General features: G+C 47.1%; 1 long non-coding RNA gene across 3 annotated transcripts in view; it reads left to right on the top strand.

Moving 5' to 3' along the window:
• The window catches only part of LOC138843369 (uncharacterized), a 35,685-nt gene extending 31,418 nt beyond the window's left edge, over positions 1-4,267 (top strand). For 2 of the 3 annotated variants that reach the window (XR_011378007.1, XR_011378006.1), the window contains one exon: positions 648-4,264. This is a non-coding gene — a long non-coding RNA (uncharacterized lncRNA). Of the gene's footprint in view, positions 1-647 lie in introns of all 3 variants that reach the window. The other variant, XR_011378008.1, reaches the window with a different exon arrangement.
• The last annotated feature ends 14,304 nt before the right edge of the window (positions 4,268-18,571 follow it).

Genomic DNA, 18,571 nt, shown 5'->3' on the forward strand with positions numbered 1-18,571 from the left:
CACTGCTGGGCCATCCTCCTCCATGTAGTCAAGTGTCGGGGAACGGGACAGCCTGGCCAGCTGTGCCCCTCCCGACATGTACAAGCACAAGAAGTTTAGTGCTGGGCTTTTTCCACCCTGCCCGTTGCTAATTGCAAGATCCTGTTTTGACTTTAAGCATCCTGTTATTGCATGTTTCCCACACTTAGTTGGTAACATGTTTTCCGTGAATGATATATATAAATAGGTGGACGGTGGGCGGGGGGAGTGAATGAACGCTGGTAAAAGATGGAGGAATGAATGAACGCTGGTAAAAGACAGAGGAATGAATGAACGCTGGTAAAAGACGGAGGAATGAATGAACGCTGGTAAAAGACGGAGGAGTGAATGAACGCTGGTAAAAGGCGGAGTAATGAATGAACGCCGGTAACAGGCGGAGTTATGAATGAACGCCGGAAACAGGCGGGAGTTATGAATGAACGCCGGTAACAGGCGGGAGCTATGAATGAATGCGAGTAGTAAGCAGGAGTGGTGAATGAAGGAGTTGTGAATGAATGAGTTGTGAATGAATGCCGGTAACAGGGCGGGCGTTCGCGACATGTAACGCGAGTCTGCTGAAAAATAAAGTGGAAGCTGAAAAGCCGATAAACGCGTCTGGTGTCTCCGAGGTCTCGCCGGCGTTAACCTATCCGGAAGGTGTACGCCTGCAGTCAAGAAGCCCCAGGAGAGGATCAAGGAAGTGGTGAGAAACGGATTCTTGGCCTTCTTGCTACAGACAACCAAACAATATAAAAGAACCAGTGTAGAAGTTGGTGAATGCTCTGCACTGTGTGACACAATGAGGGCATCTGTCCCTGCTGCTGCCCATGCTGCAGGCAGGGAAAGCCCTGCTTTTCTCCTGACCTGTCCCAAGATCATTTGGCTTGTGTGGATCTACATAAACTGCTACCACGTTTACCATCAATTCCATTGGGCATTTAGTTGTTACAGTGTGTATGATATGTAACATTGACTGTTCCATAATTTGTTAATAGAACTCAGGGACATTAATTACAATGACATACCATGTGCCCATTGTCACCATATGCACCAACAGTTTGCATTGCACCCAACACAAATTCTGAATTACAACACAAACTTCCCTCTCCTTCCATCCTGGGGTAGTCTCTACTTCCCCTTCCTTTGAATTTGTCTGTTGTAAATACTGTATTGTAAATGACTGCTGTATTTCAGTAAGCATGTTTTACTGTGTCCATCTGTGTTGTATTCTGAATAAAAATTCAACTCATGCTTGTGTTTTCATAGTGTTCCTTGTATTTGTATATGACATGTACACTATCCATTCATGGAGTGATAGTGAGGAAAGCCAGGAAGCCCCTTCATGGTTGCCAGGGCCTGAGGTTGAAGCAAGTGGAACTGGACTGGTGGAGGAATTTGTTTTCCTTTGGGTGACAATGTGCTTCTTAAAGTTTTGGTGATGTCTGCACACCTGGGTGGATATAAAAAACTACTGTCATTGCATGGGGAAACAGGTGACTTTAGCAGAAACTCATTTCTATGTCCATAAAATAAAAAGTTATCAATGCTGCAAGTTTCACTTGGACATAAAACGATTGTGAATGTCATCACTATCAACCTCACAAGGACAGCTGAACAAACTGGAAGTGACCACCGTACAGTTTCAACCTCCAGAAGGCAAATGCTGAGAACCGCAGCTGAAATCAGCTAAAGCAGAAGACAGTGGAACCTGTCACTGGTAGGAATATTCAAATGGGAATTTGGATGGATTGCCAAGACTGAGTTTACATTAGCTTCAGAGCAAAAAACCGTGACATTCCAGTCTAAGATGGGCCACTGTATTTTCATAAGGTTAGTGTCCATGGTGAAGAGTAGAGGAAAATCTCCTGGGTCCAGGGTAGAGGGAAAATATCCATTTGTAAATACTGGGCAGGGAGTGGGGATGGGGAGAAGTAGCCAGGTTGACACTCCCAGGGTGATCCTTATCACCAAGTCACGGCCCTCGTGGGAAACTGCCAGAGCCTTGCATGACCTGGATGAGGCTGTGGACAACTCCAGTCCCATCTGGCTTTGCTGTCTTAGGAGAAAGAGTACACAAAGTGATAGCTCTAAAGGTGAGCGTCCAGGGACTCAGGTGGACAGAAACTGAATTGAATCACAAGATTCTAGAATGCCTTCATTCCCCAACCTTGTACCACAGAATGATGGGGTTTCAGTGTAATAATAGAAAACACAGCTGAGAGAGCAGTGAGGAGGCTCTGTGTGGGAAGTGGTGAGGAAAACTCTGAGATCCTGGGGACAGTGATTCAGCAAGTACAGGAACTTGGAGCTTCAGGCACTGTAGGTGCAGCAAACATTAAAGACAATCTCCCAGCAAGATGTGCATAAAGTCCCACACCAAGGGGCAGGCATTTAGCTCTGCAGCTAAGTCTCTGGTTAAGATACCCAAGCCACATCAGAGCCTCTGGGTTCCAGCCCCTGATTCTATCTCCTACCCATTTCCTACTAATATGGACTCTTGGAAGCGGCAGAGATGGCTCAACTGGTTGGGTCCCTGACGCCAGTGTGGGAAACCTGGATTGAAGGATGTTTTGAAAATTCACAAATATTGAAATCTAAGCAACACACTCCACAAATAAATGAGTCAGAGAAGGAACCTCAGTGGCGATTTCACAGCCAAACAGTTATACAGCAGGGACACATCAGCTTCTGGGCTTGCTGGTGGTAATGAGCAAGGAGATTCACTGACTGCATTTTCTCAGCAGTCACTGTCACTGTGTGTTGTATCTGACTCAGTGCACTGCTCTGAGGTCTGGTTCCCTGAGGAGCCCAAGAGCTCAGTCCCTTCCTCCCTTGCTGTCTCCCTCACCTGCCTTTTGCTGTCATGTGGGTCTCTGTGTGCAGCTGGGGGCCACCTGCCTGTGCTCCCCTCTTCCTCTCATAACCTGGTGCTTTCCCTGGACCCCTCCTGGTCTTTCTGAGGGTCACCGCTATGTAGGGGCTATGACAACATTTCCTTGCAAAGCTTTTGTAGGGGCAGTTTATAAATATGAGGGGTCTTCAAACGGATCATGGAAATGCATATTATAAACAACCATGTATAGATTCCACATTTTTTCCACTGAAATAAGCTTGTTTTTACTTTTTTTTTCTAGAAATGTTTTGAAGTACTTTCACCAAGTTTCCCATTTTATTGCAAGCTATGTGCATGCTATTATTAGGGAATTGCCTATGCTATAATTTCTGAGCAACCCATGGTTCCCTTTTAATTTTCATCATCATTAAAACAAGCATGGCCATCCTCAGGTGGTTTCAGTCAGACATCCGTGGGCAGAGAGCCTGCTCTCTTATCTCCTAGGTTCTTAGCAGGCTCCTCGTCTACAGCCGGGAAGCAAAGGAACAACCAGCGCTGATGCCCAGGGCACGCACACCCACACGTTACTGAGTATCTGTGGCCGTGAGGACCTTCACGGGACCTGCCACAGATGGATGCCAGAGCGCGATGCGGGTCGGTTTTTAGACCAGGAACCACGGGTGTTAGGGCAGCAGAAGGCGGGGAATCGAGGAGTGCAGCGATGGAAGCATTGGCTGGAGCTGGGACTCCTCCCAGAGTCCTCGGGTTCTGGCTCTGCGCGGGCAAAAACTGGGTCTAGGGAAGGGGAGTGCATGTTTTGCCATCACATGGAAACAGAAAGGACAAAAGGTCCCCTGGCTTTGACCGTCCCAGGCTCAGCATTGCCCGGCATTTAAGGGAGAACCGCGGGCTCCTGTGCAGGGGAAAAGCAGCACACTGTCCTTGCAATGCCCCCCTCTCTACCCACCTGGCACATGGTCAAAGAGCTGATTCAGGCCCGGAGGGCCCCAGTTCTGCTTGAGTGCGCCAATAAATTCATGGCTAAAGGGACCGACGGTGACACCTGCATCCCATGTGAGCACTGGATCAGGGCCCTGCTGCTCCACTTCTGATCCAGCTCCCTGCTAATGCACCTGGGAAAGCTCAAAAGATGGCACACGCACTTGGACCCCTGCACCCACGTGGGAGACATGAAAGAAGCTCCTGGCTCCAGCCAGAGTTGTGGCCATTTGGGGAATGAGCAAGTAGATGGAAGGTCTCAGTCCCAGGGTCTCTCGCTCTCACTCGCTTGCTTTCTCTCTCAACTCTGCATTTCAAATAAATCTTTAAAAGAAAAATTTGTGGCAATAACCAAGGATTTTCTTTGCTGGGTGGGACACGTAAGACTTTTTATTGCTGTGGAAATTTCTTAAAGTTTTTCTTTTAATAAAGCTCAAGAGTTGCTACAAATGGAATTTTGTGTGACCCTGCTGAGCTGCCTGGAGCCCCTGCATCACCTCAGTCAGCACACCCTGCCTCTGTCTGCCTCACGTCGCCCAATGTGTCAACTCATGTGAGACTTGTGTCTTTCAGTATTTGAAATTATATATTAATATTTATTAGAAAGGCAGAGATGGAGGAGCTTCAGTGACCCCAGAACCAGAGAGTCGCTCAGAGGAGTGCGGATGGGCCTAGGTCAGTCGTGGTCTGGGTCTGTACCACTGACCTTGGCGCTGCTGTCGGGCGTCCGCTGGCGGATGCTTCTATTTTTTCCCCTCCAGAGCTCGGGATTTGGAGACAGCTGAGCCCCGATCACAACGCCCCGGGAGCAGTTCCAGGAGCCCAGCAGTGGCCGCAGGATCGCGCTGTCCATGCCAGAGATTGAGCACCGCACCTGTTCGCAGGAGATTAGACTCGTGCTGCGGCTGCAGATCCCACCTCCTGGCTCCCGGGTTGTGTGGGGACCCTAAGAGCCGGGTGCCCTGAAAGGGAGAGGCCATCCCACACCTGGACTCCGACCCTCCTGGGACACCGGCATTTTCGAGTCCTGCCCCGGGGGAGGCAGCGGCTAGGCTCCGTGTTAGGGAGGCCGGTGCCATTAATGGGGGTTTCCGCGCGTTTCCGAGTCTGCGCCCGTGGTTGCGCATGGCTGGATCCGACCTGGAAGCGCGTGCCGCAGCCGCGCAGTCCCGTGCATGGAGTTGGCCTCCACTGCCCCTGAGTCCCGCTCCGTGAGCCCCATGGTTGGGGCAGGGGGCCGCGACGTGGACACACGGGTGTTGTCGGCCACCTGCAAGCGGGTTGCGGAGCCTCACCCGGTGCCCCTCCCAAAGTTCACACGTGGCCTGGCCAAGTGGTGCGGGGTCCCAGGAGTGGACGGATGCCCTCTGCCCACCTGAGAGAGGGGCCGCGAGACACGCAAAACCTTGATGAGGAGACAGAGGGTTAACCCAGTGTCCCGCGGCGCCACCGCTCTGCTGAGATCTCTGCAGGCGCAGCAGGTGCATGGACCTGGAGCCGAATGCACGCGGGGCAGCTGGCGTGGGGTGCGTGTGTGCACGCGCATGCGCAGATAATAATGAAAATAATAATTATGTGATAATGAAAATCCAGATGCACAGTTACGTTGTAAGCGAGTTATTCCAGTGTCTATGAATACTGCGGGATGCAGAGGTTCCAGACATGGATCTGCGCTGGGTGCACAGGTAAGCGCAGTCGGCATCCTTGTTGGTCTCTGTTACTGCTGTTGAATCCGCTGTGACGGAAATGCGGACACCTGCTCGCCCCACGAAGGCACCACATTACGGCCCACGACGGCGCAGGGATTCTGGCCGCAGGAACTTACGGATCGGCGGGAGCCTGGGCAGCTGGGGTGTGTGCAGAAGCGGCCAGGGCGCGACTGCTGTGGCGAGCGAGGGGGCAAGGCTGTGCCTGGTGCTTCCGAGGCCACTTCGGCTGCCCCGGGGGACTGCCGCCCTTCCCACGTGGCCAGGTAGCATAGGTGGAAAGGAGCCAGCAGGACTCGAGTAAGTCCGGGCGCTGCACCCCGGCCAATCTGCGATCCAGAGGCCGGGCGACTTCCACACTGGGTGCAGGGCGCCACCTGGCGGCCGCTTTTATATCCCCCAGGAGCGACCCGGAGGCCGGGCCTGAAGGTGCCAGAAGGGGCAGGACAGGGCTGGGGGCGGCTGGGGCTGGGTACCTGTTGGAGGGTTAGAGCTGACACTCATTTGTTGGGTGCAGGATAGGGTGTCGGGTGGGTGATGGAGTCCTGAGGTTCAAAGTAAAGGAACCCTGAGTGTCCTGACGGTGACCAATCAGGAATTTTTGTCTTTGTTCTCTGTGTTTGTCTCCCTCTCCCTTCCAGGATCACAAGTGTGAAATGACCAATTTGTCCTCTGCCTGAGCTGGGGCATGCCCTTCTCCAGAATTACAGAGAAGCTCAGAAGTCACTCAGCTCGGGGCTGAGCTCAGTGTGGACACCCCGTGTCTGTGCATCAAGCATCACCTCTCTCCCCAAAAAACCCACCCTCCACCCGGGCCAGGACCCTCCCCTCCCCACCCTTGCCTGCCTGCCCTTCCTCCCCTTCATCACCAGTGCCCCCCTCACATGGGGTCAGTGCTGGTCTCCAGTATCTTACACCTTATCTACAACCCCCACCCCACAGAGCAACCCCAGGAGCCCTTAGGCTGATACCTGTGCTTGCTTCCCTCTAGTGAGGGGCAGAAGCACAGGTGAGCAGCTTTGTGTTGTTTGAATGCCCCCAGGGTCCCTGTGGGTCTGTGCACAAATATCTGGGTGGTTGATGAGGAACAGAAAGGATCTCCTAACCCACCCACCCCCAGCACACCCTCCCTCTTTGCACTCCACCCCCAGCGCTGCATCTGATTGATGGTTGGTTCTCAGCACCTCCTCCACTCCACCCAGCTCAGCCCCGCCAGGGGAGTCCCCACCACCTCTGTCCTTGCACAGGGTTATCCTGTGTCAGATGCTGGCCCTGAGAACCTGGGTCCTTATGGAACCCTTGACAGTCACTCGGCCAAAGGACAAATTCTAACTTCCCCTCTGTGCCATCTTTCCCACTGTGGCTCATCCTCCAGAGCCACGGAAGACAGAGCCTGCAGGTAATGCCCACTGCCCTCCCCCATCCCTCCTCATGTTCCATCAAGTTCAAGACCTTCAATGATCATGACATTGTGTCCCACACTGCATTTCACCGTCGCTGACCTGGCTTGAGCATCACCAAAGGATTCCTGGTTCCTGGCTGTCTTTTAATAGCCTTCGTTCTTTGATTGGTTGGTGCCCTTGCTCACTGTCCAATCAGAGTTTGTCTCCCAGGAGTCCCTGCCCCACTACTAGGGCTATAAAAGGGGCTCTGCTCTCTCCGCCATTTTCTCCTCGATTTCCCGCTTTCTGCCCTTCTGCCTGGGGTTGTGTGGTTACCTGACGGGCGTCCAGGGCTCCAGCCCCGATCCCCGGACTAGACGGCGAGTGGCAGCGGGGGATGCAGGCAGGAAGGGTGGGACCACGGGTCGTGTGTCAGGTGAGGGTGCCGGTTGGGCCCGGGCCCGAGAACTTTCCCGTGTCTGCTTGGTGTCATCCTCGCTGGCTCTTCAGGACTGGCGAGTCCTGGTGTCCGCAGCCGGAGCGGCGCCATCGAGGCCCTGACCCCGTCCCAGAGCGGGCAGCTGGGAAGGGAGAGCGAGGACTCCAGGCATGCGAGCATCATGCAAGCGTCTGCGTGGCTCCTCTTGGAACAGCCCGGGCCGGGCAGGGCTCCTGCAGAGATGCCGCCTGGCAGCCTCAGCCTCTGAGAAGGGAGGTGGAGTGGCCGTGCGGCCCCTCGTGGCCCTGGGGTCTGGGCGGTCCCTTCAGGGTGTGCACACTGAAGGTGCCTGGTGTGGTCAGGTGGATCCCAGAGGAAGAGCCTACTTGGTGGTGGTGGGGCATCCCCTGCTGGGTCTCGTTCTTCTGTTGAGTGGGGTTAGGATGCCCACCGTCCAGGGCTTTCCTTGGGGTGTGTCTGGTGTTATTCCCAGGCTTTAGGGTTGTGCTTCCTACTAGTTTTCAATTCAGGATAACAAATCCGAGCTGCCCTCCCCTCTTTGGAGGTCAAATTCTAAGACCCCCAAGCGATCCCTGAAAACACAGATTATATCGACCCCTATGTATTCTATGTGTTTTTAAATATACATCCCGCATGGAAGATTCCTAAGTTACCCCCAATACAGGTCCGGTATTTCGGCAGGAGGTTATGATGCTGGTTCAGATGTCCGTGTCCCATGTTGGAGTACCTGAGCATGAGACCTGACTCTGGCTTCTGACTCTGCCCACTAATGCATATCTTGGGAAACAGCAGTAGTTGGGTGGCTGCCACCCACGTGGAATTTTTGGCACCACACATGTTGGTAGTGAACCAGCAGATAACAATGTGGCCCTGTTTCTCAAAATTAAATAAATATGGCACATTAGAGATTTAAAAAGCAATTTCTTCATAAATATTGGTGACTTATTAAAATTCGTCAAGATATAGAGGAAGAAAATAGATGTTACTTTTAATTGCAGTTACACTAATTTCTTGGTTCCTAAAACCAATGGATTATTTCTATCCTTTATAAATTAAACAAGCCGGTTGGCACCGTGGCTCACTTGGCTAATCCTCTGCCTGTGGCTCCGGCACCCCCGGTTCTAGTCCCAGTTGGGGCTCCAGATTCTGTCCCGGTTGCTGCTCTTCCAGTCTGGCTCTCTGCCATGGCCTGGGAGGGCAGTGGAGGATGGCCCAAGTGCTTGGGCCCTGCACCTGCATGGGAGACCAGGAGGAAGCACCTGGCTCCTGGCTTCAGATCACTGCAGTGCTGGCCATAGTGACCATTTCAGGGGTGAAACAACGGAAGGAAGACCTTTGCCTCTCTCTCCACTAACTCTGCCTGTCAAAATAAATTAATTAATTAAACAAGCCGTATTATATTTCTGAGCATGAGTTAGTGGTTTTTGAATACTTCTTCAGTGAATAAGGAGACTTAAGTTTGTTTTTACATTTGTAACCTAATGTGTCTTTAAACTGTTTAAAATGTGTGTGTCCTAAAATGATTTGAGGATTGAGTGATAGTAGGGAAGAAGGTGATGGAGAATGGGTTATTTCTTCATGTGCATCAAAAGGGATATTATTAATATGATATGTAAGTTTTCCTTGTTGTGTTGTGATTAGTAGGTAGACAGAGTTCAGTGCTAATTCACCGGTTAGTCTCTGTTAGGATGGTAGTAAGTTTGGACCATGAGAATGATGACAGTGTGAACAGTCACCTGATTAAATTAATGATTGGCCCTGAAGCTGAGTTAGTTAGGTCTGCTAGGGTTCATTTTCACATTTTTCTTATTTATCATGGTTTGTAATGAATTTTTTGATGTGAGCTTTGGTTTTGAGGCTGGAATAGGGAGTTCAGGGCACAGGAGGAATGGTCTTTTTCAGTCAGGGCACAACTGTTGGCTTGCTCCAATTCTGGCTTTCTGTCATGGTTTTGGGTGCCTCAGCCGATTTTTATTTCTTGAGTGGAAATTTCCAATTTTTTTTTCTGGGTCTCAGTTTGTTTTGCCTTCTTCCTTCCCGAATTTTGTATTCTGATGCAATACAAACAAGAGTTTAGAAAGAGTAGCCATTATGAAATAAAAAACACAACAACTTGGCATTTCATGCTTAGAAATCTACAGGCAACACGACCAACATGAGTTTTTGTGTTTTGGAAAATGAAATGGAACCCTTCTACTGAGGGAACAGATATTAATTCCCTGCAGATTGAGTGTGAGTGCGATTTTCAGGTTAATTCAATCAGAATTCCACAGCCAGTCAGCTGGGAGGTGTGGATGAATCAGGAAACAGCCGGTTTCCTTGTGACTAAATCAAGCCCAATATCACTAAGGACTTTTAAATTTCCTTTTTTTCACATTTTTCTTATTTATCATGGTTTGTAATGAATTTCCTGATGTGAGCTTTGGTTTTGAGGCTGGAATGTGGAGTTCAGGGCACCGGAGGAATGGTCTTTTTCAATCAGGGCACAACTGTTGGCTTGCTCCAATTCTGGCTTTCCGTCATGGTTTTGGGTGCCTCAGCTGATTTTTGGGTTCTTGAGTGGCAATTTCCTAAATTGTTTCTGGGACTGAGTTTGTTTTGCCTTCTTCCTTCCCAAATTTTGTATTCTGATGCAATACAAACAAGAGTGTAGACAGTTGCCATTCTGAAAGAAAAAACACAACAACTTGGTGTTTCATGCTTAGAAATCTACAGGCAACATGACCAACATGAGTTTTTGTGTTTGGAAAAAGAAATGGAACCCTTCTACTGAGGGAACAGGTATTAATTCCCTCCAAATTGAGTGTGAGTGGGATTTTCAGGTTAATTCAATCAGATTTCCACAGCCAGTCAGCTGGGTAGGGTGGACGAATCCGGATGCAGCCGGTTTCCTTGTGATTAAATCAAGCCCAATATCACTAAGGACTCTTGGATTTCTTTGGCTTTTTTCACATTTTTTCTCATTTATCATGGTTTGTAATGAATTTCCTGATGTGAGCTTTGGTTTTGAGGCTGGAATGTGGAGTTCAGGGCACCGGAGGAATGGTCTTTTTCAATCAGGGCACAGCTGTTCGCTTGCTCCAATTCTGGCTTTCTGTCATGGTTTTGGGTGCCTCAGCTGATTTTTGGTTTCTGAGCTGCAATTTCCTAAATCGTTTCTGGGTCTGAGTTTGTTTTGCCTTCTTCCTTCCCAAATTTTGTATTCTGACGCAATACAAGCAAGAGTTTAGACAGAGTAGCCATTATGAAATAAAAAACACAACAAATTGGCGTTTCATGCTTAGAAATCTACATGCAACATGACCAACATGAGTTTTTGTGTTTTGGAAAAAGAAATGGAATCTTTCTAATGAGGAGAGAGGTATTAATTCCCTCCAAATCGAGTGTGAGTGCGATTTTCAGGTTAATTCAATCAGATTTCCACAGCCAGTTAGCTGGGAGGTGTGGATGAATCTGGAAACGGCCAGATTCCTTGTGACTAAATCAAGCCCAATATTACTAAGGATTCTGGGATTTCTTTGGCTTTTTTTCCACATTTTTTTAATTTATCATGGTTTGTAATGAATTTTCTGATGTGAGCTTTGGTTCTGAGTCTGGGATATGGAGTTCAGGGCACGGGAGCAATGGTCTTTTTCAATCAGGGCACAGCTGTTGGCTTGCTCCAATTCTGGCTTTCTGTCATGGTTTTGGGTGCCTCAGCCGATTTTTGTTTCTTGAGAGGCAATTTCCTAAATGTTTTCTGGGTCTGAGTTTGTTTTGCCTTCTTCCTTCCCAAATTTTGTATTCTGATGCAATACAAACAAGAGCTTAGACAGAGTAGTTATTATGAAATAAAAAACACAACAAATTCACATTTCATGCTCAGAAATCTACAGGCAAGCGGCAAGATGGCGGAATAGGAAGGGAGCACACTGATAGTGCGGGGAGAGACAGTTTAATAAAAGTGGAGATACTGCAGGTTCCAAGAACAGTAGGGGAAGAAACAGCAGAGGAAACTCTTCCAGAACTAGTGATTCACAGTGGACCTGCGTGGAGAGTGTCAGGGGCCAAGTTCGGGACACCAGCAGCAGACTCAACACACCAGCGCTGGAACGCGAGGTGAGCCAAACCTCAATAGCCCGAGACTCCAGCAGGCAAGCGGAAAGATTAGACTAGAGGGAACGACCCCAGGGGGAAAAGTTCACCAGGCTAACTAGCAGAGAGAGAGAGAAAAAGAGTGACTGATATGGACACGGGTTTCTCTCTCTCCGCTCACCTCTCAAAGGCGAGCAAGACAAAGAGCAGGCGCCATCTTGGACATACGTCATAAGCAGAGTGACCTCAGGTCTGCACCGGCCCTGAGCCTAGCAGAAAAACCTGACTCTGGGGCGTGGGGTGGTGTGAATTAACAGGAGATTAGGACCTAGTGAATTTGTGGTGCTACTGAACTGAGACTGTGAAAAAAGAGACGGTGGGGGAGAGAACTCATGGAATTCACGTGAGTACTCTCCAGAGATGCTACAATTCCGTAACTTTGGCAACCTAGTGGGAGACTGAAGGAGAATTTGAGCCCACACTGAGTGCAGAACAGATTCCCTGTGTGGTCCTTGGGAAAGAGCTTCTGATCTCTGGCTCCTGTGGGTATATCATTTGCCTCCTAACTACCTCCAACTTCATTCAACTGTGCGGAATTACTTCCCTTTTGAATCAAAAAAAGAGAGAGAGAGAGATTTACCATGCCTAACCTGGGAGTGTCACCATTGGCACACCAAACAGAGCTCTCAGGCCACACCCATCTCAAACCTCTAAGGCTCCATCAAAAACAGACAGTCCACTTAATCTAGAGTCATAGTATAACAAGAAAAAGCACCACAGTGAAGAAACCAAATATCTCCAATATGCCAAACAACAAATGTAAAAACCCAGGTAATAAGAACAAGAAAGTCAATATGATGCCCCCAAATGAAAAAGATACCCCAATTCAAGATTATGAAGATAATGAGACAGAAGAAATTCAAGAAGCAGATCTCAAAAAATTGATAAGAACATTAAGAAGTTCTCAAAAACAAATTCTTGAACTACAGAAATCCTTAATGGACAAGATAGAAAATCTCTCATGAAAATGAAATATTAAGGAGGAATCAAAATGAAATGAAACAACTAGTAGAACAGGAAACTGGTTAAGGTTAGGGTTAGGGCTAGGGCTAGAGTTAGGCTTAGGGCTAGGGCTACTTCTATGTCTAGGTCTAGTACAAGTGATAGGGTTAGGGTTAACGAAGGGCTAGTGTTAGGTTTAGAGTTCGGGTTGGGGTTGGGTAGGGTTAGGGTTGGGGTTGAGTTTGGGGTTGGTGTTGGGGTAGGTAAGGGTTGGGGTTGGTGTTGGGGTAGGTAAGGGTTGGGGTTGGGGTTGGGGTTAGTGTTAGGGTTGGTGTTAGGGATGGGGTTGGGGTTAGGGTTAGGTTTAGGGCTGGGGTTAGGGCTAGGGCTAGGGTTAGTGTTTGGGTTGGGGTTAGGGTTAGGGCTAGGTCTAGGGCTAGTGTTAGGGTTAGGTTTAGGGTTATGTTTAGGGCTAGGGTTACGGTTAAGGTTGGGGTTCGCATTGGGGTAGGGTTAGCATTGGGGTTGGTGTTTGGGTTGGGTTTAGGGTTGGGGTAGGGTTAGGGTTAGGGCTTGGGCTAGGGCTAGGGCTAGGGCTGGGTTAGGGCTAGGCCTAGGGCTAGGGTTAGGGTTAGGGTTAGGGCTAGGGTTAGCGCTAGGGCTAGGGTTAGGGTTCGTGTTAGGGTTTAGGGCTAGGGCTAGGGATATTGATAGGGTTAGCGCTAGGGCTAGGTCTAGGGCTAGGGTTAGGGATAGTGCTAGGACTAGGGCTAGGGTTAGGGTTAGGGTTACTGTTAGGGTTGGGGTTCGGGTTGGTTTTGGGGTTGCAGTTGGGGTTTGGGTTGGCATTAGGGTTAGGGTTAGGGCTAAAGTTAGGGTTAGGGTTAGGGTTAGAGTTTTGGCCAGGATAGGGTTAGGGTTATGGCTAGGATTAAGTTAGGGTTAGGGCTAGGGTTAGTTTTTGGGTTAGGGTTATGGTTAGGGTTAGGGTTAGGACTAGGGCTTGGGCTAGGGCTAGGGTTAGGGTCAGGGTTAGCATTAGGGCTAGGGCTAGGTTTAGGGTTAGGGTTCAAGTTAGGGCTAGGGTTAGGGTTAATTTTCAGGTTAGGGTTATTGTTAGTGTTAGGGTTAGGGCTAGGCCTAGGATTTGGTTTAGGCCTGGGGCTAAATTTAGGGTTAGGGTTAGGGCTAGGGCTAGCTCTAGGGCAAGGGTTAGGGTTAAGCCTAGGGCTAGGGTTAGGGTTATGGTTAGGGTTAGGGCTAGGGTTAGGTTTAGGGTTAGGTCTAGTACTAGTGCTAAGGCTTGGGCAAGGGTTAGGGATAGGTTTAGGGCTAGGTCTAGGGCTATGGTTAGGGTTAGGTCTAGGGTTAGGGCTAGGACTAGTGTTATGGTTAGGTCTAGTGTTAGGGCTAGGGTTAGGTCTAGGCCTAGGTGTAGTGCGAGTGTGGGGTTAGGGTTAGTGCTAGGGCTAGGGTCAGGTTAAGGTTGGGGTTAGGGCTAGGGTTAGGGTTATAAAGAAACATTTGGATCTATAGGTCACTTACAATCTTCTGAATTTCATATATCTATATATGCTTACATACATACATACATACATATATTTAACAATATATGAACTCAGAACATATTTCCATTCATTTTTTTTTGACAGGCAGTTAGACAGTGAAAGAGAGAGACAGAGAGAAAGGTCTTCCTTTTCCATTGGTTGGTTCACCCCCCAAAGTGGCTGCCACGGCTGGTGCTGTGCCAATCTGAAGCCAGGAGCCAGGTGCCTCCTTCTGATCTCCCATGCGGGTGCAGGGCCCAAGTACTTGGGCCATTCTCCACTGCACTCCCAGGCCAAGCAGAGAGCTAGCCAGGAAGAGGAACAACCAGGACAGAATCCGGCGCCCCAACCAGGACTAGAACCCGGGGTGCCAGTGCTGCAGGTGGAGGATTAGCCTAGTGAGCTGCAGCACTGGCCTATTCATTTGTTTTTTAAAAAGGTTTTTATTTTTTTATTTGAAAGTTACAGAGAGAGTTAGAGACAGAGAGTGAGATCTTCCATGCACTGGTTCACTCTCTAGATGCCTGCAATGGCTGGAGCTGTCCCCATCCGAAGCCAGGAGCCAGAAGCTTCTTCCAGGTCTCCCCCATGGATGTAGAGGCCCAAGGAGTTGAACCATCTTCCACTGCCTTCCCAGGCCACAGCAGAGAGCTGGATTGGAAGTGGAGCAGCTGGGACTAGAATCGGTGCCCACATGGGATGCCAGTGCTGCAGGCCAGGGCTTTAACCTGTTGTACCATGGCTCCGGCCCCTATTTCCATTTATTTCATGATCATTTATTTGTAAGTTTCAGTGTTTAGATATTTTATTTCCTTGGTTAATTTTATTCCTAAATACTTTATTCCTTTTGATACTACTGAAAATTCAATTGTTCTCTTTATTTCCATTCAATTCATTCTTATTTTTAAAAATATTTTACTTCTATAAGGTGAGCAAATTTATGTATTTCATATATACAGATTTAGGAGCTGAGTGATACTTCCCACTCTGCCCTCTCTCCTACCCATGTTTCCAACCTCCCTCATTCCTCCTTTCTTATTTTTTCTTTCAAATTTCACGACATACTTTCAGTTTATGTTATAATCCCAAGCTTAACCCTCCACTAAGTAAAGAATTCAACAAATACTCAGTTGGAAATACCACTGTTTCTTAAGAGTATAGATAAGGACTATAAAAAAATCAGATCTCAAAATGCCACTTTCATTCATTTATATTACATTTTTGTACTCTGTATATTAGTTACCATACATCAGGGAAAATATAGGGTATCTGTCTAATTGGAGACTGATTTATTTCAGTAAACATGATGGTTTCCAGTTCCATTCATTTTATTTCAAGAGACAGGATTTCATTATTTTTATTACTGAGTAGTATTCCATACTGTATGTGTATATATATATATATATATATATATATATATATATATATATATCACATTTCCTTTATCTACCAAACAGACTATTGACATCTGAGTCAATTCAACATTTTAGCTATTTTGAATTGAGCTGCAATAGAAATGGAGATAAAGATAACATTTTCATATGCTGATTTAATTTCCTTTAGTGAAATTCCAAGGAGTGGGATGTCTGGGTCATGTAGTAGATAAATTGGCAGATTTCTGAGAAATCTCCAGACTGTCTTTTAAATATTGTACTAGTTTGCATTCCCATTGACAGTGTATTAGAGTACTCTTTGCCACAAATCCTAGCCAAAATTTATTTTTTAAATGTTGGTTTATAGTTGTTATAACTGAGATGAGGTGACATCCTAATGTGGTTTTTTAAAAAGATTTATTTATTTATTTGAAAGAATTACATAGAAGGAGAGGCAGAGTCAGAGAGAGAATCTTCCATCCAGTGGTTCACTCCCCAAATAGCTGCAATGATCAGGGCTTTGCCAGGCCAATGGCAGAGGCTAGGAGCTTCATCAGGACCTCCCACATGGTGAAGTCCAGGACTTTGGTGATTTTCTATTGCTTTTCCAGTTGCATTAGCAGAGACCTGGACCAGAAGTGGAGCATCCACGACCCAAGCTGGCATCCATATGGATGCTAACAGTGCAGACAGTGGCTTTACATGTTACACCACAGCACCAACCGCTCATTGTCGGTGTTTTTTTAAAGATTTTATTTATTTATTTGCAAGTCAGAATTACACAGAGAGGAGAGGCAGAGGGAGAGAGAGGGAGAGAGAGGGAGAAAGAGGGAGAAAGAGGGAGAGAGAGGGAAAGAGAGAGAGAGAGAGAGAGAGAGAGAGAGAGAGAGATCCTCCATTTGATGGTTAATTCCCCAACTGGCTGAAACAGCCAGAGTTACACCAATCCGAAGCCAGGAGCCAGGAGCTTCTTCCTGGTCTCCCATGTGGGTGCAGGGGCCCAAGGACTTGGGCTATCTTCCACTGCTTTCCCAGGCCATAGCAGAGAGCTGAATTGGAAATGGAGCAGCCGGTTCTTGACTGGTGCCCATATGGGATGCTAACACTTCAGGCCAGGGCTTTAACCCACTGTGCCACAGTGCCAGCCCCTCATTGTGGTTTTTATTTGCATTTCTCAGATGGCTATTGATCCCAGCATTTTTTCATTGTTGGCCACCTGAATTCCATCCTTTGAAAAATTCCTGTTCATGTCCTATGCCCATTTTTTAACTGAATTGTTTACTGCTGAATTTCTTGAGCTCTTAATAAATTCTCAATATTATTCCATCATTCACATAATTCACAACTTATTTTTCCCATTCTGTTGATTACCTCTTCACTTACTTAAGTGTTTCCTTTGCAGTTAGGAAGCTTCTTAGCTTAATGTAATCCTATTTGTCTACTTTTTGCTTTCATTGCCTGTGTGTCTGGGTTCTTTTCAAGAAATCTTTGGCTATGCTGATGTCTTGCAGAGTTTCACCAACATTTATTTACCTCTCATGATTTGATTTTACCATGCCATAGGTTTAGATCTTTGATCCATTTTGAGTTGCTTATTGTTTAAAGTGTAAGGTAGGGATCTTGTGTCATGTTTCTGTATGCATAGATCTAATTTTCCCAGCTTCATTTGTGGAAGAGACTGCCCATTCTCTGAGGATTGATTTTAGCTCATTTGTGAAAGATTGTATATATGTGATGATATTAGTTTTTCCAATCCAGGAATATGAAAGATTTTTCCATTTTCTATTGTACTTTTTTCTTTCTTTCATGCTTCATAATTTTTTTCATAGACACCTTTCACCTGCACAGTTAAATTTATTTCAAGTTGTTTTAAGCTTTTTGTAGATATTGTGACTGGGATTGATCTTACAAGTTCTTTCTTGGGGCCAGTGCTGTGGCACAGTGGGTTAACACCTTGGCCTGAAGTGCTGGCATCCCATATGGGCACGGTTTGAGACTCAGCTGCTCCACTACCAATCCAGCTCTCTGCTATGGCCTGGGAAAGCAGTAGAAGATGGTCCAGGTCCTTGGGCCCCCACACCCACATGGGAGACCCAGAGGAAGCTCCTGGTTCCTGGCTTTGGATCGGCACAGCTCCAGCTGTTGCGGCCATCTGGGGAGTGAACCATCAGATGGAAGACCTCTCTTTCTCTATGCCTCTCCTCTCTCTGTGTAACTCTGACTTTCAAATAAATAAATAAATCTTAAAACAAAAACAAAAACAAACAAGTTCTTTCTCAACCATGGCATTGTGTCTGTATAGAAAAGCTATTTATTTTTCTGTGTTAATTTTATATCCTTCAACTTCACCAAACTCTAATGTGTTCCAATAGTCTCTTAGTGGAGTATTTTGGTTCCCCTATACATAGATACATGCTGTATGCAAACAGTGATAATTTGACTTCCCACTTTTCAGTTTGTATCCCTTTGATTTTTTTTTTCTTTCCTAATGGCTATGGGTAACATTTCTGAGAGTATTTTGAATGGCAGTGGTGAAAGTGAGTATCTTTGGTTCTGCATCTTAGTGTAAATGCTTTCAACATTTTCACATTCAGTATGAGGCTGGCTGTGAGTTTGCTATTATTGCCTTGATTGTTTTGAAGAATGTTCCTTCCCTACCCAATTTGCTTAATGTTTTCATCATGACAGGATTTTTTTTAAAATAATATTTTATTTGGTAGGCATATTTACAAACAGAGAGGGGGGAGAGAGATAGAGAGAGTTCTTCCATCTACCACTAAACTCCCAAAATGGCTGCTTTGGCCAGAGCTGAGCCAATAGAAAGTGAGGAGATAGGAGTTTCTTCCAGATATCCCATGTGAGTGCAGGGGCCCAAACACTTGGGCCATCTTCCTTTGTTTTCCCAGGTGTATTAGCAGATATCTGGGTCAGATGTGGATGAGCTGGGATCAAACTGGTGCCCATATGGAATGCTGGCACCACAGGTTGAGGTTTAACCTACTACACTATGGTGCTGGCCCCAGGATGTTATATTTTATCAACTGCTTTCTCTGTACCTATTGAGATAGTCATATGGTTTTAATTCTTTCTAAATGTGATATATCACATTTATTGATATGAGAATGTTTAGCCATCCCACTTGGTCCAGATGAATGATCTTTGTGATGTGTTATCAGA

Source organism: Oryctolagus cuniculus, chromosome 8, assembly GCF_964237555.1.
Source record: "Oryctolagus cuniculus chromosome 8, mOryCun1.1, whole genome shotgun sequence".
NCBI lineage: Eukaryota > Metazoa > Chordata > Mammalia > Lagomorpha > Leporidae > Oryctolagus > Oryctolagus cuniculus.